General features: G+C 37.0%; 1 pseudogene; it reads left to right on the top strand.

Moving 5' to 3' along the window:
• Nucleotides 1-13,705: 13,705 nt before the first annotated feature.
• On the top strand, nt 13,706-15,944 carry LOC149790462 (uncharacterized; annotated as a pseudogene).
• The last annotated feature ends 11,651 nt before the right edge of the window (nt 15,945-27,595 follow it).

Here is a 27,595-nt window from a genome sequence, read left to right on the forward strand (position 1 = left end):
TTCAACCCCATTATGCCAGATACAGAAACCCGTGTCCGTACGGAAAGAACCCATGCTTGCACCAGAATCCATATATGCACCATTAGAACCAGTGTCTGCAAGAAAATCTGTGTTCACACGGAATCCACGTGCAAAGAGAGTCAGTGTCGTTATTCTTTGTACATAAAATCACGGGTTTTGAAAACCCGTACGGGCTAATTTAAATATTTCGGTCAATAACCCACCACTTAACCGTGCGGATTTCTTATTTCTGTGTGAATTTTTCAAAGGTTATAATATAAGAGTAGGATTTCAAATGCACGGCTTTTAATAACCAGAATCCGTGACAAATCAGTGCCTTGGCCAGTTGGCTTATTTCGTACGGGGTTGTCTCGCCACTTTCTTTGTCGGATTTTGGTCAAAGCCACGGATTGGATGCGTAGGTATGCAACGCATTGGGCTTTTGGTGTCAGAATTTGGCCCGGTGAGATGCGTATTTTTCTACGCATCGGATTTTAGAGCGATGCTGGATGCGTAAGTTTTTACGCATTTGATTTTATAGCGAATCTAGACGCGTCAGTTATTACGCATTGGTTATTTCATGCATATTAACACGGATTGTAAGTTTTTATATATGGATATTTATGAAATTTTTAATACGTACATGCAAGTTTTGTAATGAAATGAATTCATTTTGATGGATATTTATCAAACTTAAAAAAGAAATAATGCATATGTGTAAAATTTTAGAGCGAATCTAGATGCGTCAGTTATTACGCATTGGTTATTTCATGCATATTAACACGGATTGTAAGTTTATTTTATGGATATTTATCAAATTTAATACGTACATGCAAGTTTTGCAATGAAATGAGATCATTTTGATGGATATTTATCAAACTTAAAAAGAAATAATGCATATGTGTAAACATTCAGTGTATTGAGGTCATTATGAATGTAATTTTTACAATGAAAATTGTATATGCTTGTCTGCCCTCTCCCATGGCTGTATGCGTCATCGTCGCGTATAGGTGTAACAACCACATTTTGTAAGAACAAAGTCTGATTGGCTAACAGGACAGACACTTTTTCCGCCACGTCTCCTGGCAGTTCAGTTCAATTGGTCCTTGTCTTTTGGCACATTTTCCAGTGGTCGTCTCTGTATCTATCACGCCTTGTAATTAGGTGTTTAATGTATTTTATTGTTTTTTCTGACACCTTGCATTGAGTCTTCTAAGGTTCTTGATTGTATTAAGGCGTTACAGATTCTTCTTGGTATCCACATCTTGTATTTAAATGTCGCAAGTTCTTGACTGTATTCTTTAAAGAGGCGTTTTAAATTTGTTTTCGCGGGGGGGGGGGGGTTGGGGAAGTCATGGTTAGAGAAAATTGTGAAAAGGTTGGACAGATTTTTCAGTTGGTGTTGGACTTTGCTTTTTTTTTAAACCGGGTGTTGGACTTGTATTATTTTTTCTAAGTTTAAATGGCAAAGTCCAAATTTTTCCAAGATTGGTTTCCCTTGCATTGTGACTATGTCCAACTATATGTATGTATGTATGTATGTATGTATGTATGTATGTATGTGTGTGTGTGTATGTATGTATGTATGCATTTTAGCAACGATATTGACTATGATTATATTCATATTTTTATTTGTCAACTACTATTAACGTATGCGAGGCTAAGTTAGAATGGCAAAGTCCAACTTTTTCAATGATTTTGTTTCCCTTGCATTGTGAATTAGTTTGATTTAATCTTTTTTCTCTCTGTGTCATGAACTAGAAACTGGTGCGTCAGATTTTCTTAGATTTGTTTTCACTTAATATCAACAATATATTACCACGATTGACAAAGTCCATCTCTCTCCTAGATTAGCCTCCCTTGTTATGTCTCCGAAAAATAATGGTACACATGTCTGTGATAAATGACTATGTCCATGTGTACGTATGAATGGACTGTGTGTTTGTTTTGGATTTTTAACGTAGCTTTAACAATTATTCAGTCATATCACTACCATGACTTCAGTGTGGCGGTTTAGAGTGACGTCTAGCACTGGGGCATCATGCCACAGCCATGTAGCATTATGTCCCACCCAGTCACATTATATTGACACCAGGTCAACCAGTCCTAACAATAATCTCTTAATGCTGAGCGACAAGGGAGGCAGCTGTTAGTACCATTTTTGTAAGTCGGACGCTCTAACCACTAGGCCACCGGAGCGGTCTGTATGAATGGTATCTATGTATTGGTTACCTAACTTAAAATGGCAAAGTCCAAATTTTTTCCAAGATTCGTTTCCCTTGCATTGTGAATTAGTTTGACCTAGTCTTTGCAATCTGTGTCAGAAACTGGTGCGACAGATTGGCTTAGATTTATTTAAACTTGATGTCAACAATATCTTACCATAATTGAAAAAGTCCATCTGTATGTTTGAATGGTATCTATGTATTACTTGATCAATGTATGTATGTGTGTGTGTGTGTGTGAAATACTACTAACGTATGCAATGCTAAGTTAAAATGGCCAAGTCCAACTTTTTCAATGATTTGTTTCCCTTGCATTGTGAATTAGCTAGACTTGATCTTTTTTATAACTCTGTGTCAGAAACTGGTGCGTCAGATTTTCCAAGATTAGCCTCCCTTGTTATGTCTCTGGAAAATAAGGGTACAAATTTCTGTGATAAATGACTATGTCCAACTTTTTCCAAGATTTGTTTCCCTTGAATTGTGATTCAGTTTAACTTAATCTTTTTTTCACTGTGGCAGAAAATGGTATTACTTACCTATATGCATGTACGTATGTTTGTATGTATTTATGGTTCCGTCATGTTGACCTCGCATTGCAATATCATAACTTTGCTATCGGTGAACCTTTCTTCGCATAGCACATTCTCCAATTCAGCAGCCACCGATAGCAGCATCCAAATACCTGCAAGCATTCTAAAGCTATATGTATTCGAGCAAAGGTGTAATGGTGCAAAACGGCAACAAATTACATTTGTCTGGCATTTTTCAACGGCTCTCACTAGAATCTGTCTAATTTAGACATCTATCATGCAATCTTCACATCCGAACCAACCCTGTACAGGTCTATCTCCGGTGCATACGTCAAAATATAGAGCAACTTAATAACTTCACTCGTTGTTAAGATAAAGTCATTCCAGCAGACGTAGGATAACACTCTGGTAAATGACAAACATACATTTTTCTACAATACCACCATAACCATTTTTATCATCTAGTTGCCTGTTTCTCGTTCTTCAAGAGACCTAACCAACACAATAAACCGCACGCCGATAGTTTTGTCCGTTCGTACGTTATGGCCAGAAAATGTCGCTAATGATAAATCTATAAGGAAATTACATAAATCTTCGTCTCTCCCCAATCGCAACGATTGTATTTAGCTGCAGGTTACCAGGAAATACTTATTTCTATGAAAACCCCGTTCCAATCGCATTCTCCATTCCTCTGCAATCCAATGAAAAGTGATATTTCACCCCCAATCCCTTACCATTACAAAGAGCACAAATCAACATCATTCTCCGCAACCCGTTTAACGATTTTCCTCAGCCATGTACCAAAACATCGGGGTCGACGAGACACGTATTTATTTGGAAACCTGATTCCAATCGCTGTATCCATTCCTTTGCAATCTCCATTCAAGCGATTCTTTCACACGCTTCCGGTCACGCCTTCAACATATTGATTTTCTTCAGGTTAAAGACGAACGGCCATCGAATTTCCATGGGGTTTTACTGCTAGACGCTTCTCTTCAAGGCCGATCTATAGACACATATGGCATGTCACTATAAACGTAAGTTTCGGCGAGAAAACTCGCTTTAATCCTTTGTCATGTACTTCCGACATGGATATTAACAAGTTACTGTTCTTCGTGGCACAGACAAACGGACCTGACGAATTCAATGTAGTTGACACCGTCAGACGTGTCTTGTCAAGATCGATACGTGGGTATTTAGTATATCGAAATGGATAGCTTTGAAGAAAACTCGATTTAAGCAAACTTCACACTTGTATGACTCAGCGCGGCTAGAAAGGATTTTCTGGACCTCACAGACGAACGGACATAGTGAATAGAACAGAGATGGCACTGGCAGACGCGCCTCATCGAGCCCAATCGTTTGACGTATGACACTAGACATTACCTCCATCCTTCATGGAGAAAGAAATATTCGACGTTTTCATTTTAACGGATGGGTTTTTTATTTTGAAAAATGGTTTTCTTAATATTACGGACGAACGGACAGGTCGAATGGAGTTATATATTTTTTCTGAGACGCTTCTCATCAAGCCCGATTTACCGGTATGTTGAACATGCTGATCGCTTCAGTAGCTTGGACAGGAAAAACATTGCTTCTTGTTGGCGCTCCCATCCCATTTCCCTGCCAAAGAACTCTTACGGGCGAACAGACAGGGCACAATCCATGACATTTTTACTGCCAGGTGCGTATCATCGAGGCCATCGTGTCTGTGTTTCACTTTAATATGTCGCTTGCATTTTTCTAGTTAAAAAATAAGAACGTGACTCTTACTGCTGATAACTAATAACTAGTCTTATTCCGACCATCTTATTTATATGAATTGTTTAAGATATTGTAATAATTTGTCCCAGCAATACACAAGTGAAAACGCGCTGCTCAATGGTATCTTACACAATAAGATTGGTTGATTAATTGCTACGGAATGTTCATTTAAAATATCGACATATAATGACATTTCATTATGATATAGGATGTTTGTTCATATATACTATTAGTAATCCTTTGTATACTACGCCCATGTCTCCCGAAATGAATAGAGTCGATTTTCAGCTACAATTTGACCTATAGATTATACTATTATAAGCAACAGTATTGTAATAAATCATGGGTATACTAAGTGTATTATACTGACGGTGAGTTTTACAGGTAGGATTATGGCCTGCTAGCATGCCTTAATCCTACCTACTAAAACTATTTCTAATGATGACTAGTATTATTCCAAGGAGAATATTTGTAATAATTGTATAAGTTATTGTAATATTTTTCTAAATATTATTATATATGTGAAACTGCCCTACTCAATGGTATACCACACAATAAGATTGGATGATAAGTTACTATAAATTGTGATCTAAAATATCGACACATAATGGCGATAGGATACAGGATGTTTGTCCGTGAGACTTGTGCATACTGATACAAAAATAAAAAGTTACAGATATTCACATCCAAGCTGCGTGCCTCTACCCATGCCTTTTTTGTGATGGTACAAAATATTTCCATGCCACAACTATAGATGTGAAGCTTAGAAATCAAGCTATACAACAGTATATACTAAATGTAGTTTTCTTATTAAATAAATCTCCATTTTTCTGTCCGTGAGACTTGTGGATTTATATATGAATGTAAACTATCTTCATATTATTACTATATGCTTCTACCCATTCTGTTTTGCGATGGTAACACGTAATCCAAGCAACAAATATATATATATATATATATATATATATATATATATATATATATATATATATATATATATATATATATATATATATATATATATATATATATATATATATATATATATATATATATATATATATATATATATATATATATATATATATATATATATATATATATAAAGAGCCTAGGTTTCAAGCTATACAACAGGAAATACTATATGTAATTATCTTATTAAATACATTTTTAGTTGTCTGTCCGTGAGACTAGTGCACTCCTATACGAACGTTAACGATGTATGTATGCATGTATGTGCAGTCCTTTACGAAAGTTAACCATGTATGTATGTATGTATGTGTGTGTGTGTGTTAAATTATTATTATTATTGTTATTATTTTTTAATTCTATACGTTTAAGAACTGGTGAATAAAACGGAATTTAAATTGGTGATGTTTAGATTTATTTATTAATTGTGTTTGTATTTTGATTTCGACGACGTTAGCCAGACAACGCTTATGTAATTACATAAGCGTTGGCTGTTTCCGAAACTGACGATGTGGGCGGGTGTAAACCTAATTTAGGCACTTAAATGTGTCTGAACATGGCGACGGATATTGCAGTATAGCCAGAAATTTCCCTTGTAATTTAAATGTGTCATATCTGCTTTCCAGAATTTAGGCCGAAACTGTCTGTTATTACAAATAACGACTGGTTCGTTATCTTTCCATCTTGTTGCCAATACTTTGTTCAATTGTTTTTTTTTCTTCCGTCGCCATGTTCAGACTAAATTAAGTTTACACCCGCTATACAAAAAGCACTTTTCATGGCCATATGAAACGGCAATCGAAGAAACGCCCACATCGTCAGTTTCGGAAACACCCAACGCTTATGTTATTACATAAGCGATGGCTGCCCAACGTCGTCGAAATCAAACCTTTTTAAATAACAAACACAATTAATAAATAAATATAAACATCACCAATTTAAATCCCATTTTAGACAATTAGTAGGTGCAAACGTCAGAGAGTGAAGTGTTAATGAGTTTCCATAATGCCATGGTTGACTTTAAGTGAATTCAGGTCAACAGCGACATAACTTTCGTGTCATACCTTATTCCTCATTAAAACCTAAAGGTGTACATTGGTGGTGTGACTGTAGTGACAGTATTTACGTCAAGAGACCGGTAAATTACACAAAGGAATTAACAAGGAACTCGGCAGATTCCATTTATGTCGCCATGGTAGCAAGTGTGACACAGTTGTACTGGCGAAATGTGCCTTAAAACCATAAATTGACTGGCCTAAGGTGACGTTGTAAAAATGTTCCCCGTGTTAAGGGATATTTGTATAGTTTCTACTGCGTGAACTGCTGATGGTACGAAAAGTTGATGACGAGAAGTTATGCAGATATGCAGTTGATAGATTTTGGCAAGTTTTGAGATCTGTGGTCTTGCATTGATTAGCGAAACATTTATGCATAGAAAGGACACGTCGGGTTCTCTAATTTACAATTGAGTTTGTATAGATATCTTTGGAAATTTGGGGCCAACTTATGACTTCTAGCGGAATCGAGCCAGTGTTTGATACCGCTCGGTGAAGCAAATACCCCTGGCTTGTAACAAAACCATTTGGCTGGATTTGAGCATTTATGGCAGGAAACTCGCCTTATCGGCAATGACTGTTCGCTTTTTGACAAAATAGAGTAATATCTTCCTTGCATAATGCACGAACGAATGTCACTCTTTATCTGTCTCGGTCATTCTCAGGAATCATATTCCAAAAACTTAGCTGATTCATTTCCTAATTCAAGATACCTCGTAAATGAATTTTGTATCGCTGATTGGAGGTGTTAAACACTTTCATTTCCGCGTCGCCTTCTGTGTAAAACATACTGAAAAAAAGGACTAAAGGAATAAGAATATTACAGTATAATGCTGCTCTAAATAAATGAGTATAATTACAAGTTTTTACAGTAGAACATCAACAGCGTTATAGCTATTGTTAAAACCTCTTTAAATTTGGGAAAACAGTATAGATGGACGCCTTGAGTTTACATTGTGTGTGTTGTTTTAATAGGACGTCGTTTACAACAGAAATATCGATACAAACATAATTCATATGTTAACCAAAGTCATCAAATCCCCAACTGAAGCAAGAATATGCATTTAAAAGAACATTGAATGCATTCAACAGTTTATCATTGCTTGCACGTGAAGTTGCAAATATTAAGAGCGCGGTATTGAAAAACATATTACTGTAATTAAATGGTTCATTTTGGGACTGATCATTTTGATGATAAATGTTTGACCTCTATATAGTGTTTATCTTTCTATATATTTGCTGAAGTTCTAACTTACAAATTCGTTTAGTGATAATTCGAACTCACCTAGCGCGATTTTTCAATTGGTTCACATATGTTCTCTCTTGTTTGAATACCAAGTAGGCAAATGATGAAATGGGGACCGATATAGCTCATTTAACAATAATAAAATACATTTTGCATATCAAGGATGTATTTTCATTTTCTTTACGTATTTAAAACCTTGCCGCAAACAGGATGTTTTTACTTTACAGATGGGTGGGATAACTAGACAATTTCGGTCCAACACTACAATGAATTCATGTATATTTAAAATGGCACTTTGATGTACTTTTTCGTACTTATAGATTTACTAGCATGTATTGGACGTGTATGGTATGAATGTATCTTGAGTTTCCCCAACACTGTTGTCTCACGTGAATGAAAGATGTTTTTAAAAAAAATACCGGGGACTGTTATATGCACCAGCTTTTGTTCTTAAAGTTTGTCTAAGTAGTTGTATTTGATGCTTGAGACTAAGGGAGATAATAGGTTTCTGCAAAGTATAATTCGATAGCGGTGATCTTTCTCTACAAGTTTTCCACCGGGCATGGATTATGGTGTGTATATCTCCAGCTTTGGATACACCCAAAGCGTTTAAACGAGGACCTTCCAACAAATCATGATTTTACGTTATTCTGGGCAAAACAGATATAAACACAATATGTACTAAATACTGTACGTAAAAGCTACGTTAAGAAACAAGTCCTAACTTTACGTATGTATGTATGTATGTATGCATGTATGTATGTATGTATGTATGTATGTATGTATGTATGTATGTATGTATGTGGGTAGATAGGTAGGTAGGTATGTACATAAAGGAATTGGAATTATTTACATTCGACTGGAACGATTTAAATGGATTATCATGTTATCTCTCACTTAGAACACATGTGGATAATTTACAAGATCAAAATGAAATGGGTGCATAGTATCAAATATCGTTTTCAAGTTCAATTGTTCTTCTGTACGTTGTGTCTATTCCATCAGCCACCACACACATGAATGCCTGCCATGATTGATCATCCATAGAATCAAAGATGTCCACTCTCTTGCCCAAAAGGATATGAAGTAATGAGTCATTGTCCTGACATAAAAACCAGTGCGAGTCTAGAATGTCTATTGTATCTATCATTTTTTCAAACATATTATTACGTTCGCCGTTTAGGGCTTGGCAGTATAGTAACATATGCTTGGCTCTATCTGTAGTCAATCTCTTGCAGAGTTTACAGTTATATTCATTCTCTGTTGAAATTGAACACATAGTTAAATAGGCAATGTAAATGAAAGTCCAGGTTTTATTAGGAAAACATTTACCAAGCTGCCAGACAGACAGCAGGTGGCTGAAGACTAGTATGGACACTTGCATAATGTAAAAGTTCAGGTCTCATTTCAAGTTTAGATCTCCACAATGATTCTTCGCAGCCGTGAACTGACGTTTCCATATTCCTCCACCAGACCTGTTTCGGGACAGAATATAGGGTGTACACGTATAGGTGGAAAAAATCGCAAAGCTGGTATTTCAAAAGAACACGATATATATCTTTGACAAAACCTACGCTCTCGCTCTCGTGCGTCAGGAAGTCATGAATTCTTCTGTTGAATAAACTTTTCCATTCTAGTGAACCATTAGCTCTGCAGATTTCATTGAAGAAATCTAATCTGATTTTATCTACATATCCCTCAACTGACCACAGTCCAAGACTGCCAGTTGTTGTTTCTGTAGAAGATCGCTGATTACGCCCTATACTTTTTCTTGCTGCTTTTCTTTGACATACTTCTAGATCATATACCTGTGACTGGCTCAAGTTCGACCATAATTCGCATCCATATGTCATTGCAGGTAGTACTATTTTTGACCATATTTTAGTATTATTAATTGGATTCATTCCAACCTTTCCATTGCCAGATCCAACAAGAGAATAAAATACTGATCTTCCTTTATCACAAGCATTTTTCACTGCAGCAATATTAGAACGATCTGTGGAGATAGTAACCCCAGCGTAGGTCCTAGAAGAGACTATTGGAATCCTTTTATCTTCAAGCATGAACTTATATTTTTGCATGATTTTTTTCTTCGAAAATATGACAATATTGCTTTTATCAGCATTATACCGGAGTCTCCACTTCGATGCATAGTCATGGAGGTTGCGAAGTAAAACACACATGCCATTAAATGACGAAGATAGCAAGGACGTGTCATCCGCTAGTAAAACACAGGGGATACTTAAGGTACCAACTTGTATTCCAGATTTCGTTGATTCCAGCAAGGATATTAGGTCATTTATCATGACTAAGAATAGCCATGCTGATAGCGTTCTTCCTTGTCCTACCCCTTGATTGACTGAGTATGGTTTCGAATGATGTCCGTTGAGCAGAACAAGGGCCTTAACTTCTCGAAAAGAATTTTTAATCAATCTCCACATTTTTCCTTTAACTCCGAGATAGAATAGCTTATAAAAGAGGCTATCATGCAATACCGTATTAAAGGCCTTCGCATTATCAAGGAATGCAGTATAAACGTTTGATTGACCTTCTAAATAATGGGCTATTCCCTCTTTTAAAATAAAGGCTGCGGTGATGCCACTGCATTCGCTTCGAAATCCCTGTTGTAAAGGATGAGGGAAATTGATCCTTTCACTAAAAAGAATTAGCCTTTTCAACAATATTTTTTCAAATACTTTTGAAAAAACTGGAACGATTGAGATATCTCTACAGTTATTCATATCTAGTCTTTTTTCCCACCTTTAAAGATAGGTATAACATTTACAGTTTTGAAGTAGTCAGGATAGGTTTCCAAGGAAATTATGCTATCATACACTTTGCACAAAATAGAACTAATCGACTGACAGGCAAACATTAAATGCTCTGCGTATATTTCGTCATGTCCACTTGAATTATTTTACTTCAGCTCTCGTACAGCCTTTTCAATGTCTTTCTGTATTATGGTTTCACACATATCCTATCTGCTCCGTCATCAATATTTGAATCCACAATATTCTTCATTTTGCTTCTAATTTCAGTTGCAAACGATTCGTTAAAATGAATATCTGGCATTTCAGTACCTAAAATTTTAAAATACTGGCGCCACGCGTCACGAATCAAATCAGGGTCCCGTATTATTTCTCCTTCCGCTTTTAGTTCAGAAATATCTTGTCTCTGTCCCTTTTGAGCTAGAAAGATGGAGAAGGACAAAGAGCAAGAGAGAGATAGAGAGAGGAATAGAGAGAGACGGGGGAGAAAAGAAGATAGACGGAAAGCGAGAAAGAGAGGAAGTAAGAAAGAAATACAAAGAGCAGAGAAAGAGAGACAAAGAGAAGGAGAGAAGGGGAGAAAGAGAAAGAAATTGAGAGAAAGAGAGAGAAAGAAAGAAATAAAGTAAGAAAGAGAGACAAAGAGAAGGAGGGAAAGTGAGACAAAGAGAAGGAGGGAAGGAGAGAAAGAGAGAGAAATAAAGAAAGAGAGAGGAAGAAAGAGAGAATGAGAGGGAGAGCGGGAAAGAGAGATATAGATAAAGCGACAAAGAGAGAGAGATAAAGAGAGAGAAAGAAAGAGAGGGAGAGAGAAAGAGACAAAGAGAAAGAGAATGAGAGAGAAAAAGGGAGAGGAAGAGTGAGATAAAAAGAAGAGAAAGAAGGAGAAAGAGATAGGAAGAGAGAGAGAGAGGGAGAAGAGAGTGAGAAAGAGAAGTGAGAGAGAAAGAGACAGAGAAAGGTAGAGTGAGAGAGAGAAAGTTAGAATGAGAGAGATAGAGATAAAGAGAGAAAGAGACAGATAAAGAGAGAGAATGAGAGAGAGAGAGGGAGAGAAAGAAAGAGAGAGACAAAGAGAAAGGGAGAATACGAGAGTGAAAAAGAGAGGAAGAGAGAGAGAGAGAGAGAGAAGGACAGCGAGAGTAAGAGCCAGAAAGATGGAGAAGGAGAAAGAGCAAAAGAGAGAAAGAGAGAGATAGAGAGAGGAAGAGGGAGAGAGACAGAGGGAGGGAAGAAGATAGAGGGAAAGCGAGAGAGAGGAGGTAAGAAAGAAAGACACAGAGGAGAGTAAGAGAGACAAAGAGAAGGAGAGAAAGAGAAAGAAATACAGAGAGAAAGAGAGAGAGAAAGAAAGAGATAAAGTAAGAAAGAGAGACAAAGAGAAGGAGGGAAAGAGAGACAGAGAAGGAGGGAAGGAGAGAAAGAGAAATAAAGAGGGAAAGAGAGAAGAAGAAAGAATGAGAGGGAGAGAGATAGAGAGAAAGAGAGAGATATAGAGAAAGAGACAAAGAGAGAGATAACGAGGGATAAAGAAGAGAGAGGTAGAGAAAGAAAGAAAGAGAGGGAGAGAGAAAGAGAGAAAAAGGTAGAGGAAGAGTGAGATAAAAAGAAGAGAAAGAAGGAGAAAGAGATAGGGAGAGAGAGAGAGAGGGAGAGAGAGAGAGAGGGAGAAGAGAGTGAGAAAGAGAAGTGAGAGAGAAAGAGACAGAATGAGAGAGATAGAGATAAGGAGAGAAAGAGAGAGACAGACAAAGAGAGAGAATGAGAGAGAGAGAGGGGGTGAAAGAAAGAGAGAGAAAGAGACAAAGAGAAAGGGAGAATACGAGAGTGAAAAAGAGAGGAAAAGAGAGAGAGAGAATGACAACGAGAGTAAGAGCCAGAAAGATGGAGAAGGAGAAAGAGAAAAAGAGAGTTAGAGATAGAGAGAGGAAGAGGGAGAGAGACAGAGGGAGAGAAGAAGATAGAGGGAAAGCGAGATAGAGAGAGGAGGTAAGAAAGAAAGACACAGAGGAGAGAAAGAGAGACAAAGAGAAGGAGAGAAAGAGAAAGAAATACAGAGAGAAAGAGAGAGAAAGAGATAAAGTAAGAAAGAGAGACAAAGAGAAGGAGGGAAAGTGAGACAAAGAGAAGGAGGGAAGGAGAGAAAGAGAGAGAGAGAAATAAAGAAAGAGAGAGGGGGAGCGGGAAAGAGAGAGATATAGATAAAGCGACAAAGAGAGAGATAAAGAGAGAGAAAGAAGAGAGAGGTAGAGAAAGAAAGAGAGGGAGAGAGAAAGAGACAAAGAGAAAGAGAGAATGAGAGAGAAAAAGGGAGAGGAAGAGTGAGATAAAAAGAAGAGAAAGAGATAGGAAGAGAGAGATAGAGAGAAGGAGAAGAGAGTGAGGAAGAGAAGTGAGAGAGAAAGAGACAGAAAGGTAGAGTGAGAGAGAGAAAGTTAGAATGAGAGAGATAGAGATAAAGACAGAAAGAGACAGACAAAGAGAGAGAATGAGAGAGAGAGAGAGGGAGAGAAAGAAAGAGAGACAAAGAGAAAGGGAGAATACGAGAGTGAAAAAGAGAGGAAGAGAGAGAGAGAGAGAGAGAGAAGGACAGCGAGAGTAAGAGCCAGAAAGATGGAGAAGGAGAAAGAGCAAAAGAGAGAGATAGAGAGAGGAAGAGGGAGAGAGACAGGGAGGGAAGAAGATAGAGGGAAAGCGAGAGAGAGAGAGAGGAGGTAAGAATGAAAGACACAGAGGAGAGTAAGAGAGATAAAGAGAAGGAGAGAAAGAGAAAGAAATACAGAGAGAAAGAGAGAGAAAGAAAGAGATAAAGTAAGAAAGAGAGACAAAGAGAAGGAGAGAAAGAGACAGAAGGAGAGAAAGAGAAATAAAGAGGGAAAGAGAGAAGAAAGAGAGAATGAGAGGGAGAGAGATAGAGAGAAAGAGAGAGAGATATAGAGAAAGAGACAAAGAGAGAGATAACGAGGGAGAGAGACGAGAGAGGTAGAGAAAGAAAGAAAGAGAGGGAGAGAGAAAGAGACAAAGAGAAAGAGAGAAAAAGGTAGAGGAAGAGTGAGATAAAAAGAAGAGAAAGAAGGAGAAAGAGATAGGGAGAGAGAGAGAGGGAGAAGAGAGTGAGAAAGAGAAGAGAGAGAGAAAGAGAGTTAGAATGAGAGAGATAGAGATAAGGAGAGAAAGAGAGAGACAGACAAAGAGAGAGAATGAGAGAGAGAGGGAGTGAAAGAAAGAGAGAGAAAGAGACAAAGAGAAAGGGAGAATACGAGAGAGGAAAAGAGAGAGTGAGAGAGCGAGAGAGAGAGAGAATGACAACGAGAGTAAGAGCCAGAAAGATGGAGAAGGAGAAAGAGCAAAAGAGAGAAAGAGATAGATAGAGAGAGGAAGAGGGAGAGAAGAAGATAGAGGGAAAGCGAGATAGAGAGAGGAGGCAAGAAAGAAAGACACAGGAGAGAAAGAGAGACAAAGAGAAGGAGAGAAAGAGAAAGAAATACAGAGAGAAAGAGAGAGAAAGAAAGAGATAAAGTAAGAAAGAGAGACAAAGTGAAGGAGGGAAGGAGAAAAAGAGAAATAAAGAGGGAAAGAGAGAGGAAGAAAGAGAATGTGAGGGAGAGAGATAAAGAGAAAGAGAGAGATATAGAGAAAGAGACAAAGAGAGAGAGATAACGAGAGAAAAAGAAGAGAGAGGCAGAGAAAGAAAGAAAGAGAGGGAGAGAAAAAGAGACAAAGAGGAAGAGAGAATGAGAGAGAAAATGTGAGAGGTAGAGTGAGATAAAAAGAAGAGAAAGAAGGAGAAAGAGATAGGGAGAGAGAGAGAGGGAGAAGAGGAATAAAGAAACAGTGAGAAAGAGAAGTGAGAGAGAAAGAGACAGAGAAAGATAGAATGAGAGAGAGAAAGGGAGAATGAGAGAGATAGAGATAAAGAGAGAAAGAGAGAGAGGGAGAGACACACAAAGAGAGAATGAGAGAGAGGGGGAGAAAGAAAGAGAGAGACAAAGAGAAAGGGAGAATAAGAGTGAAAGAGAGAGGACAAGAGAGAGAGAGCGAGAGAGAGAGAAAGAAAGCGAGAGTAAGAGCTAGAAAGATGTAGAAGGAGAAAGAGCAAAAGAGATAGAGAAAGAGAAATAGAGATAGAGAGAGACAGAAAGAGAGAAGAAGATAGACGGAAAGCGAGAAAGAGAGGAAGTAAGAAAGACACAGAGGAGAGAAAGAGACAAAGAGAAGGAGAGAAGGAGAGAAAGAGAAAGAAATAGAGAGAAAGAGAGAGAAAGAAAGAGATAAAGTAAGAGAGAGAGAGAAAGAGAAGGAGGGAAAGAGACAAAGAGAAGGAGGGAAGGAGAGAAAGAGAGAGAGAGAAATAAAGAGAGAAAGAGAGAGGAAGAAATGAAGAAAGAGAGAATGAGAGGGAGAGAGATAAACAGGGATAGAGAGAGATATAGAGAAAGAGACAAAGAGAGAGAGAGATAACGAGAGAGAAAGAAGAGAGAGGTAGACAAAGAAAGAAAGAGGGCGAGAGATAGAGCAAAGAGAAAGAGAGAATGAGAGAGAAAAAGGGAGAGGAAAAGTGAGAGAGAAAGAGAGAGAAGGAAAGAAAGAAAGAGAATGAGAGAGAGAGAGAGGGGGAGAAGGAAAGAAAGATAGTGAGAGAGGGAAAGAGACTAAGATAAAGAGAGAATGAGACAGAAGAAGGGAGATGAAGAGTGAGAGAGAAGGAGAAAAGGAAAGGGAGAGAGAGAGAGAGAAGAGAAAGAAAGAGTGAGAAAGAGAAGTGAGAAGGAAAAGACAGAGAAAGATAGAATGAGAGAGAGAAAGGGAGCGGAAAAGTGAGAGAAAGAGAGAAGGAGAAAGAGAAAGGGAGAGAAGATATTAGGTATAGAGACAGAGAGAGGTAAAGAAGAAAATAGAGATATAGCGATAGAGAGAGAGGAAGAGACAGAGAGAGAACGATCGAAAGAAAGATTTAGAGAGACAAGGAGAAGGTGAGGAGAGAAAGAGAGAAATAAGGAGAGAAAGAGAGAGAAAGAAAGAGAGAAAGTGAGAATGAGGGAGATAGAGTTAAAGAGAGAAATAGAGAAAGATAGAGAAACAGAAAAAGAGAGACAATGAGAGAGAGGGAGAGGTTGGAGAGAACGGAAGAAAGAGAGTGAGAGAGAAAGAGACAAAGAGAAAGAGAGAATGAGAGAGTAAAAGAAAGAGGGCGAGAGAGAGAGAGAGTGAGAGAGAAACAGAAAATGAGAAAGACAAGATATATATATCGCGAGATGCAGAGAGAAAGAAGGAGAAAGTTATAGATATATAAAGAACCAGAGAGAAAGACAGAGATAAAGATAGAGAGAAAGAGAGAATATGAGAGAGAGAGAGAGAAAGAGAGAGTTATAAAAGAGAGAGATTGATTGGGGAGAAATAGAGAGCGAGTTAGATATATACAGAGAGAGAATGAGAGAGAAATAAAGAGAGAAAGAGAGAGAGGAAGAGAGAGAGGGAGAGAGAGAAAGAAAGAAAGAGAAAGAGAGGGAGAAAGAGAATGAGAGAAGAGGGGAGAAATATAGAGAGAAAGATAGAGAGGAAGTGATAGAGAGAGATAGAGGGAAATGGAGAGAGATGAGAGAGATAGATGGATAGAACGTGAGAGATAGTGACAGAGAGATAAATAGAGGAAGAGAAATAGAGATAGAGAAAGAGTGAGAGAGTGGGAGTGAGCGTAAGAAAGAGAGAGAGAGAGAGTGGGAGTGAGCGTAAGAGAGAGAGAGAAATTGAGAAATAGAGAGGAAGAGTCTGTTAGAGAGGGACATTGTATCATCTAACACTCTTTTTGAATGCTTCATTGTAATGTTATGTCAGTTGATGCTACTATACTGCCCTCAAAGTTTGAGTGTATGTTTTGAATTTGTAACGTAGATCTAACAATGTTCAGTCATATCGCATCGATGTCTGCTGCGGGACACACGGTACTAATTATACGGAAGAACTGTGAACCAGTCTAGAAATGGGTGAAGAAATGATAGAGTATTTACAGGTTTGGTGGTCCATAATTGGTTAATAATGAAAATTAAAATTTTAGGAAAAATATCTTTTGAGAGCTTGTCCTATATGTAATGTAAAAAAAATATTGACAAATTTCTACTGATGCAATTTTAGCATTTTTACAGGCTTGACTCAGGAGTACTCAATACTGAAAGTAGCACCTGATTCATTTGGTGCAGAATCAATAACACGTGTTTCATGCACATGTATGTAAACAAATTGCCGCGGGTCATATGGTGTTCTCCACACATAAGCTTGCACCAAGGTTAGATGTGCACGAAAAATTATAGGTGTCATTATCAGCACCCATAAATTTTAAGTTATTGAATTTTGAATATGACAGTGTTTCCATATGTTTAGCATTGGAGTGGAATTAGTACCGTGAGTCCTGCGTGGCCGCTTCTAGCTATGTTTAGCAATGGGGCATCATGCCTCAGACATGAAGGATCATGTCCGACACAGTCACATTATCCTAACAATTGGCTGATCATTCCTAACACTAACCTTTTAATGCTTAGCACCAAGCAAGATAGCTGTTAATAACATTTTATAAGTCTTTAGTATGAGTTGTACAGAGATCGAATCAGAGACCTCCCGCATCCAAGGCAGACGCTCTAGCCACTTAGGCTACTGGAGTATGCTATGTCAAAGTATCAAATCATGACATTGGTTATGAAATTTTTTATGTATGGAACACTATCTTAATTTAGTACTGTAATCGATGACATATAGGCATCAGCATAACCTATTTCATCAACTAAATGTGAAAGTATGGTCTCCAGGTCTTGCGAACAATGATGGACATAGGGTTATGTGGGACACGTATCATAAACTTATTAAGATCAACTGTACAGACTTAATTCAAATGATCTATTTTCTAGTATATTTTTTAAGAGTGTCAGTTAACAATTAAGTTGATTCTTTCATTGGAATATGATATCAATTGATGCTACAATAAAGCACTCTGTCAAAGTACAAAATTACAATATATTACAATAATAAGCAAATTCATGATGGATTTGGGGATATTTTCAGTCCATACAGCCAAATATGTACCTAACATATCACCTACGTGTATAATGAGATCCTATCTGATGTACTGACTGAACATCTGATCTTAAACGTTATAACATATATATATATATATATATATATATATATATATATATATATATATATATATATATATATATATATATATATATATATATATATATATATATATATATATATATATATATATTTGCTGATACTTAACCATGCTAAGATCATTTATACAAAGTTAATTTCCAATAATCTTTTTGACTATTTCTGGTGTCAGTTATTATTAGTAATTACTAATGCATAAAGTAAAATGGTTCATTAGAATTAGATATCAGGCTACGCTACAATGCCGCAGTTTGTCAATCGATGTCGAAGTGAACAATAAAAAGGAATACATTTTCTGTTAGAGTTAAGAAAACAGCATAATGCAATCTAAGATAAATAGGCTTGGGATAAGTATATTTTATCCCATTGTCCTATATTTCTTTTGACATGTCTCATTCTCTAACATTTTAAAATGGCTTGTTAGACAGCATGGGTAGGCTCTCCTATAGAGTTTTCATCTCCATCCTCTCAATAAGTGTGTGTGCGTTTTCATTTCGCAGACATGTAGCATAATTTCTTACCCATGTGACAGACCAAACGACCAGTCTGGTTATTTCAGACCCGTCGTCTAAGTCATGGCATCCACTCGCTGGGAACTATTTTTTTTCTGCTGTACCTAACAAAATTAGAAAATCCAACAACAACAACAACAACAGATGTATAACAAAAAGAAATTCATTCATAAAGTAGCTTAAGATCTCTCCAACATTGATAATAACATACAATGCATATTCAAACACACACACACCACACACACAAAATCCGCCCCATGTGAATCCAATAGAATAATGCAATTCCATATGAAAGCTGTACTTGCCTACCAGAGAGGTTATTTTATAGTCCACATACTCCATAAATAAAAATATTTCCATGACGAGCATCCTTGTTCTAGTAATAGGAACACTTGCCATACCTCCAGGACAGAAAAAATTCAATTCCAAGAAAGTCATGAATCATAAATTTTGTGATGTCACTACACACTTCGTTAGAACTGTCCGAAGTAGACATAAGCTGTATTCTCCAAGTTTACAGGTCGGTATTCTAGACTCCATGGTATTATTGGTCTAAATTTGCCGTCTTATACCATTTGGAAAAACTCTGTGCTGCTTTTGTTTGAAAGCTAAGAAGACGAGATATATCTAGGGTGACAGCTTTATTGAGATAGAGTGCCACCTTGTGCGGCCGGTCCTGATGGTCTTTGGATTTTTAGACCACCTTATATGTTGGATTAAATTTGGGGTCATATGAGCTGGTGTTATCTATTTTGATTGCAGCCTTGTGTTGCCGGACCTGATGGTCTTTTGTGTTTAGACCACCTTATAAGTGATAATTTAGGGTCTTACTTTCCTGGTGGTGGTAATTGAATTGCCATTTGTGTGGCGGGGCCTGATGGTCTTGGGTGTTGGACCACCTTATATGATCTAGTTATTGGGACTTATTCGATGTTTCTAGGTGTTCAAGAACCCTTAATAGTATTGTAGCTGTCACCTTCGGCTAGAGTGTTACCGAGGCCTCAGAGGCATTGTGTTATTAGTGCACATGCTGGAAAGTTGGTGGTTGTTAGAGAAGAAAGGGGTATTCAGAGTAGAGTAAGAAATAGTTAAGGTTAAATAAAGATAATGAAAACATGAAAGATATCATTTTTTAACACATTTGGTGAGTTAGGAAGTGCAGCCTTACCTTCCCGCTCTCTCGTCCCTTGCCGGCCAGACATCACAATCTATCACTTTTTACGAGTGTGTGTGGGTCCATTCCTAAGTCATGCACACTTTAGGCAATTCGGTAGATGCAGACTGAAAAATTTAGTGTGTGTTGGGTCTATTTCCACTCTCCTTCAAAACCCTCCATTCAGACAGTTAGGGACTAATCTTAATCCCAATACCTGAAGGCTTCAATTCAGCAGTGTTCTTTGAGCACATAAAAGCCTGGGTGAAGTGGCTCGAATTCCTTTCCCCAGGAGTAATTAAACAGCCTGCTGTGCAGCCATAAAACAGTGATACATGCACGGAAAACCACTTTCATCAAAAGTAAGTAAGTAAGTAAGCCGTATTGTACTTCACAGTATCGTACCGTTGCTTACATCGAACATTTTCCAAATTAGAACTGATGAAGATATTAAATATTTGTCAATTTCATATGACATCCTTGATAACACAGTAATAATATCCAATGATTTTATGTTTCTATTTTCTCATGCGTAAAAGATGTGTACTTAGGGTCGACAGTTCACCTCGTTGCCCTCATTAACATATTCGTCTTAATGCACAGTTCTCGTGGGTCGGTGGTTCTTTCCGGCGTTTTCTCGGGTTCTTCCTCCACCATTAATACTGGCCGCCGTGTATAGCCTATCGTGTGCTTAAAAATGGAGTTAAACTCAACAACAACAACAACAACAAAAATCCTTTCTTTGTCCTCGCGTGCTGAAAAATGGCGTTAAACCCCACAACAACAACAACAACAACTTAATGCACAGTATACACAAAAGTACGTTGCTCGAGACGTTCATTGCGCAATAATTCCAACACATACAAATTATACATTTTTATATTATTTTCCCTTTTCTAAAAGAGGCATATATAGCTAGATTCAACTTAGATAATTATTCAGATTTTCATATAAGGGTACAAAACCTCAATGACAACTAGAGTGAGAAGCTATAGTAGTACCTGATGAATACTGTGATTTTGAATCTGCTATCTAAATTGCAAGGGTGAGGGGTTATTTAATTTATTTGTAAAAATTTGGTGAGAAAAATCATCGTTGTAATATAACCTTGCGATTGAGATTTCCTTGTTTCGGTCCAAACCCCAACATAAATTCTAGTAGTCCCACCCAGTCATATTATCCTGAAACTAGGCCGACCAGTCCTAACATTAACCTCTTAATTATGTGCGCCAAGCAAGGCAAACTGCTAGTTACATTTTTATAAGTCTTTGGTATGGCTCGGCCAGGGTTCAAATCCGCGACCTCTAGCATCGAGGCAGAAGCTCTAACCACTTAGGCCACCGGAGCTGTCTCTCATTAAGTAATGTATAATTATGTTTATTCACTACTAAAAATCATGCAAGCAGAAATGTGTTACTCATAATTAACCCATCATAAACACAGTAATTAACTGCCCTGGATCACTTTTAAATAGTATAAACGACCTAAGGTTACAATGTCAACTAGATACGTATCATGCGTTTAGAAAAAAGGCATCCTTCTGCCTTTGAACGATATTTTCTTAGAGAATTTCATCTAACATCGCAACTTGAATAAGTTGTCTGAATATGTTCATGGTGATAACGAGTATCAACACCCAAGATTATATACATGTGATTTTCTAAATAAATGTTAACATTTTCATTTGTTTCCGTTTTATAAATTCACTTAATCATTTTTAATTTATTTTTTAAATTTTTAATGTCATACTTCTATTTTAAAAATGCATATACACAAGATATACAACTTTCATTTGTCTATCTTTAATAATAAATTGTGGTACCAGTTTCAATATTAATGTATATGACATGTCTATGATCAAATTTTCCTTCATTGTCCAGTGGCCGAGTGGTCCAAAGCGCTCTCATTTACGGATCACTGCCATCTCACCTCTGTCTGCGCCGGTTAGAGTCTCACATTCAGCCAGTGTGGGTATGTGAGAAAGCTTGCCAGTAGCTTCTCGTGGGTCGGTGTTTTTTCCGGGGTTTTCCCGGGTTCTTCCTCCACCATTAATACTGGCCGCCGTGTATAGCCTATCGTGTGCTTAAAAATGGAGTTAAACTCAACAACAACAACAACAACAAAAATCCTTTCTTTGTCCTCTACATTGTTTTCTGAATTCTGAATTTTCCGTGTCCAAATCTTAATAAATCACATGTCAATCTAAATTACCTTCAAAGATGAACTCACCGTCAAGATCTTCTCAAAGGTTATCCGTCATTATTTTTAGCGGCTGATTTGTAAACAAAGCAACGTCACAGATTTCACTTCCGGATCAGCATTAATGCCTCATCACTCACCGTGTACTGTCTAGAGAATACAAAATATTACAAAATAAAAGTAAATTAAAATATTACCTTTAAATCAATACCAAAATGTATAAAACTACCTCTTTTATCACCACAAAAACGAAGAAAAAATGCTTGAAAAATAGGCTGGGACTACAACACATGCAACATATAACAATGATGCCGAACAAAACTGGCTCCTTGTTTATTTGTTTAACTTTAATCCAAAGTGGTTACGTACGATCAACTTCAACATTACAACCACATTTAGAGGATTGATTCAAAACTGAATGTTGATCTTTTGCACTTTCAGTTTTGGAAATATTGAGGAAAAAAAGTAATTGCTTGTTCTAATAGCTGTTAAACAACTATTTATAGCTATTTCTAAGTACAATGGTGTAATCTATACACACCTACCAGTTATTATTAATTATCATATATAGTTTCTTTTGTGCTCTTTTTTGTCACATGACTAAAATATATGGGGGATTTACCACGATGGGCACTAAAAAAGCAATATCTTCATGTACATATTTTGCAGGCATACATTAATTGTAATATTGTAAAATCAATTAAAGCAATTTTGCACAACGTACTGACATTCCGTACATATACTAGTGTAAGTCATTCGAGGAACATTCTCATGTCGCATAGTGTGTGTATAACGTAGTGCCCAACTGACTGGAATTAACTGAAGACAATCAAATATTGTACAAAGAAAGGAAAATGAAAAGTACGCTCTACCTCAAGTCAAATGAGAGAGAGAGAGAGAGAGAGAGAGGAGAGATTGAGAGAAGATACGACACATGTATAGGGGATTATCAGTTAATCCAACGTCTTAAAAATGCTATACGAGAACAAGTCTCATTAGCTGTTACAAATAAATTATTCGTGAAAAAGAATCTTTGAAAATACCTTCTAAATTAAATACTCGTTTTCAAGACTCCGACATGTACAATCCAGATCGTTTTCAAGACTAACGTAAATAATCCATATCGTTTTCAAACCTCTGATATATAGAATCCATATCCTCTAAAATAAATTATTGTAAACCCGTACACCTGAAATTGGTTTTAAAGACTCATTATGTTCGGATATATAGCTATAACCTGGATAATCTGATTTGGACTGAATGTGATCTGATGTACTGTAATTTACTGATGTACTCGACTCAGCAAAACTGAAATGCAAAATTCTGTGGGCGATAAAACAAGAGCTTATCAAGTTCAGTATTATGATGCCCTGAAATTTCAAAAAGTAGTATTATCTTAATAAATGACAAATTTTAAAGCCTAAAAATCAGATAGTACTCTGTGTGTGTGTGTGTGTGTATGTGTGTGTTGCTCGTTTGTGACTTAGATTTGTGACGTAGCTTTAACAATTTATCACCCGTATCTCCACGATGTCTCCATACTGATGTCCAGCACTGGGACATCATGACGCAGACATACATCATCATGTACCACCTGAAACCAGGCCGACCAGTCCTAAAATTAACCGCTTAATGCAGAAAGCCAAGTCAGGCAGCTGCAAGTAACATTTTTATAAGTCTCTTTTTTCGAAACGGACGGGTTTAGAACCAGACATCTTCCGATACCTAGGCGGACGCAACAACCACTTATGACACCGGAGAGGTCTACACATACATACATACATACATACATACATACATACATACATACATACATTTAGAACTTGTCGCGTAATGTAGCTCCTACCTACAGTGTTTAGTTCATATTGTGTTTTATATCTGTTTTGCAGGAATTATAATTATGTTAAAGCGTGCGAACAGGAACGATAGAATGTGGATCATTTTAAAAATGTCAGATTCGGAGCGCCTTGTACTTTTACAAAATAAACATATTGTGCATTTGTGTGTTTGCATACTGTGTAAACCGAGGACATTCATGAGATTACACAGCAAAGTACCGAACACACATCTCCAACCGAGGACATTCATGAAATTACACACCAAAGTACCGAACACACATCTCCAACCGAGGACATTCATGAGATTACACACCAAAGTACCGAACACACATCTCCAACTGAGGACAATCATGAGATTACACACCAAAGTACCGAACACACATCTCCAACCGAGGACGTCCTCGGCTTGAAAACGGTAAAATATTGCTTCTACAAACAATTTTAGACTAGAATAACGTAAAATTAAGATTTGTTGGAAGGTCCTCGTTTACACGATTGGTGCTGTTATCACGACTTTGGAGTGTGCATTTTTTCAAAGCTGGAGATAGATATGCGCGAATCCATGTCAGAGATTGCCCGGTGGAAAACTGAGAGAGAGAGAGAGAGAGAGAGAGAGAGAGAGATCTGCTATCAAATTATACTTTGCAGAAACCTTTTTTCTCCCATTTCGCCTAAGCATCAAATACCATCAACTTAGACAAACTTTAAGAAGAAATTCTGGTGCATATAAATGTCCCTGGTATTTTTTAAAAAAAATATTTCATTCACATGAGACAATAGTGTTGGGAAACTCACGATACATTCATACCATACACGACCAATACATGCTAATAAATCTACAAGTACGGAAAAGTACATCAAAGTGCCATTTGAAATACACATGAATTCATTGTAGATTTGTACCGAAATTACCAAATTATCCCACCCATATGTAAAGTAAAGTCGTCCTGTTTGCGGCGAGGCTTTAAAAACGAAAATAAAATGAAAATACATCCTTGATATGCAAAATGTATTTTATAATTATTAAATGAGCTATGTCCGCCCATATTTCATCATTTGCCTACTTAGTATTAAAACATGAGAGACCTGATGTGAACCAAGTGAAAAAATATCGTTAAGGTGCGTTCCAATTATTACTAAACCAATTTGGAAGTTAGACGCACAGAACTTCAGTAAAAATATAGAAATATAAACATTAAATAGAGGTCAAACATTTATCATCAAGACGATCAGTCCCAAAATGAACCATTAATTACAGCAATAAACTTTTCAATACCGCGCTCTTAAGACTTGCAACTTCATGTGCAAGCAATGATAAACTGTTGAATGCATTCAATATTCTTTTAAATGTATATTCTTGCTTCAGTTGGTGATTTGATGACTTTGCTTAAGATATCATGAATTATGTTTGCATCGATAGTTCTATTGTAAACGACGTCTAATTAGGACAACATACAGAATGTAAACACAAGGCGTCCATCTATACTGTTTTCCCAAATTTAAAGAGGTCTTTAACAATAGCCATAACGCTCATGATGTTCTACTGTAAAAGCTTGTATTGATAATCATTTATTTAGAGCAGCATTATACGGTAATATTCTTACTCCTTTAGTCTTTTTTCAGTATGTTTTACACAGAAGGCCACGCGGAAAAATAAAAGTTTTAAAAAGTTCGTGAAACAGTTACATACCCGAGTTCTCGATATCCATAAAATACAAGAATACAAGAATGTGTGTGTGTGTGTGTGTGTGTGTGTGTATGTCTGTTTGTGATTTAGTATTTGTAACAATTCTTCACCCATATCGCCACGATGACTCCATTGTCGAAGTTCATACTGATGTCCAGCACTGGGACATAGTGCCGCAGACATATTTCATTATGTACCACCTGAAACTAGGCCGACCAGTCCTAAAATTAACCGCTTAATGCTGAAAGCCAAGTCAGGCAGCTGCAAATAATAATTTTATGTCTTTGGTACGAATCATATGGGGATCGAACCCGAAATCTTCCGATACCGAGGCGATTCACTAACCACCTTTGCCACCGGAGAGATCGACACATACATACATACATACATACATACATACATACATACGTACGTACGTACATACACACATGCATGCATGCATACATACATACATACATACATACATACATACATACATTTAGGATTTTTCTCTTAATGTATCTGCGACGTACAGTATTTAGTACATGTTCTGTTTCATATCTGTTTTGCATGAATTATAATTTACGTTAAAGTATACGAACAGTATTGATAGAACATGGATCATTTTAAAAATAATTAATTTGGTACACCTTGCACTTTTACAAAATAAAAATATTGTGCGTGTGTGTGTTTGTTTTTGGTTTAAAACGAGGACATTCATCAGATGACACACAAACATACCGAGGACACATCTCCAAGTGAGGAGGTCATCGTTTTCAAAATGGAAAAATATTGCTTCTATCAGCTATTTTATAGTAGAATAACGTAAAGTCATGATTTGTTGGATGGTCCCCGTTTACACGCTTAGTGCTTGTTTGCGATTTGAGTATCTTTCTTCCAAATCCGGAGATACACACAGACACGAATCCATGTCCTCGACTGCCCGGTGGAAAACTTGTAGGGAGAAATCTCCGATATCAAATTATACTTTGCAGAATCCTTTTATCTCCCCTTAGACCCAAGCATCAAATACACAATTTAAACACAAGGTGTCCATCTATATTGTTTTCCCAAATTTAAAGAGGTTTTAACAATAGCCATAAAGCGCAGGATGTTCTACTATAAAAACGTGTATTTATAATCATTTATTTAAAGCAGCATTATACTGTAATATTCTTACTCCTTTAGTCTTTTTTCATTATGTTTTACACAGAAGGCGACGCGGAAATAAACGTGTTGAAAAGTTCGAATCAGCAATACAAAATACATTTACGAGGTATCTTGAATTAGAAAATGAATCAGCTAAGTGTTTGGGAAGATGATTACTGAGAGAGAGAGAGAGAGAGAGAGAGAGATAGATTCGTATGTGCATTATGCAAGGAGGATATTATTTTATTTTATCAAAAAGTGGATAGTCATTGCCGATAAGGCGAGTTTCCTGCCATAAATGCTCAAATCCAGCCAAATGGTATTGTTAGAAGCAAGGAGTATTTGCTTCACCGAGCGGCGTCAAACACTGGCGCAATTCCGCTAGAAGACATAAGTTTACCCCAAATTTCCAAAGATTTCTAAACAACGTCACTTGTAAATTAGAGACCCCGACGTGTCCATTATATGCACAAAGGTGTCGCTAATCAATGCCAATTAACAGATCTCACAACTTTCCACAAATCTATCAACTGCACATCTGCATGATTTCTCTTCATCAACTTTCCGTACCGTAAGTAATTCACGTCGTAGAAACTATATACATGTCCCTTAACACAGAGAACTATTTTTACGAAGTCAGCTTATTCCAGTCAATTTATGGTTTCAAGGCACATTTTGCCAGTTCGACTGCGTCACAATTGCTACCATGGCGACAAGAAGGGTATCTGCCGAGTTCCTTGTTAATTCCTTTTTCTCATTTAACGATCTCCTGACATAGATACTGCCACCAGAGTCACACGACCAACGTACACCACTAGGTTTAAATGGGGACTATGGTACGACAGGGAATCTCTCGCTTTTGACCTGATTTTACTAAAGGTAAACCATGGCATCATGGAAACTCATTAACACTTCACTCCGTGACGTTTGCTGCTACAAATTGGTTAAGTATTTTGGGCCAATGAATGTTTCCATGGCACCGAGTACCAATAATCAAACAAGTAAGCACGCAAATCTAAGAATTCCTTACGACGGGGCACCATAACCAAATGCGCATACTCCAAATTTATTACAGTAAAATCTCAAAAACGGTGGATAAGTCCTACTAATGTCTTATTGCAGGACATACATCCAATCAATACATTCATCATTCAGTCAGTAATGACAAGATATATATTGAAAAAATACTGTTATGCCCTAAATAACGTTGTATACAAAATCCATATGGAGGTTACAGTTACTTAATATTTGCATGTGATTTTGATTTTATATTAAGGGAGCTTCAGTTATCTTTCAGTGATATATCTACGATGTCTGCAGAGTGGCACTTTATAGTGATGTCGCGCACTGGGTC

This window comes from Sinohyriopsis cumingii, chromosome 10 (genome assembly GCF_028554795.1).
Source record: "Sinohyriopsis cumingii isolate HCF-2022 chromosome 10, ASM2855479v2, whole genome shotgun sequence".
Lineage (NCBI taxonomy): Eukaryota > Metazoa > Mollusca > Bivalvia > Unionida > Unionidae > Sinohyriopsis > Sinohyriopsis cumingii.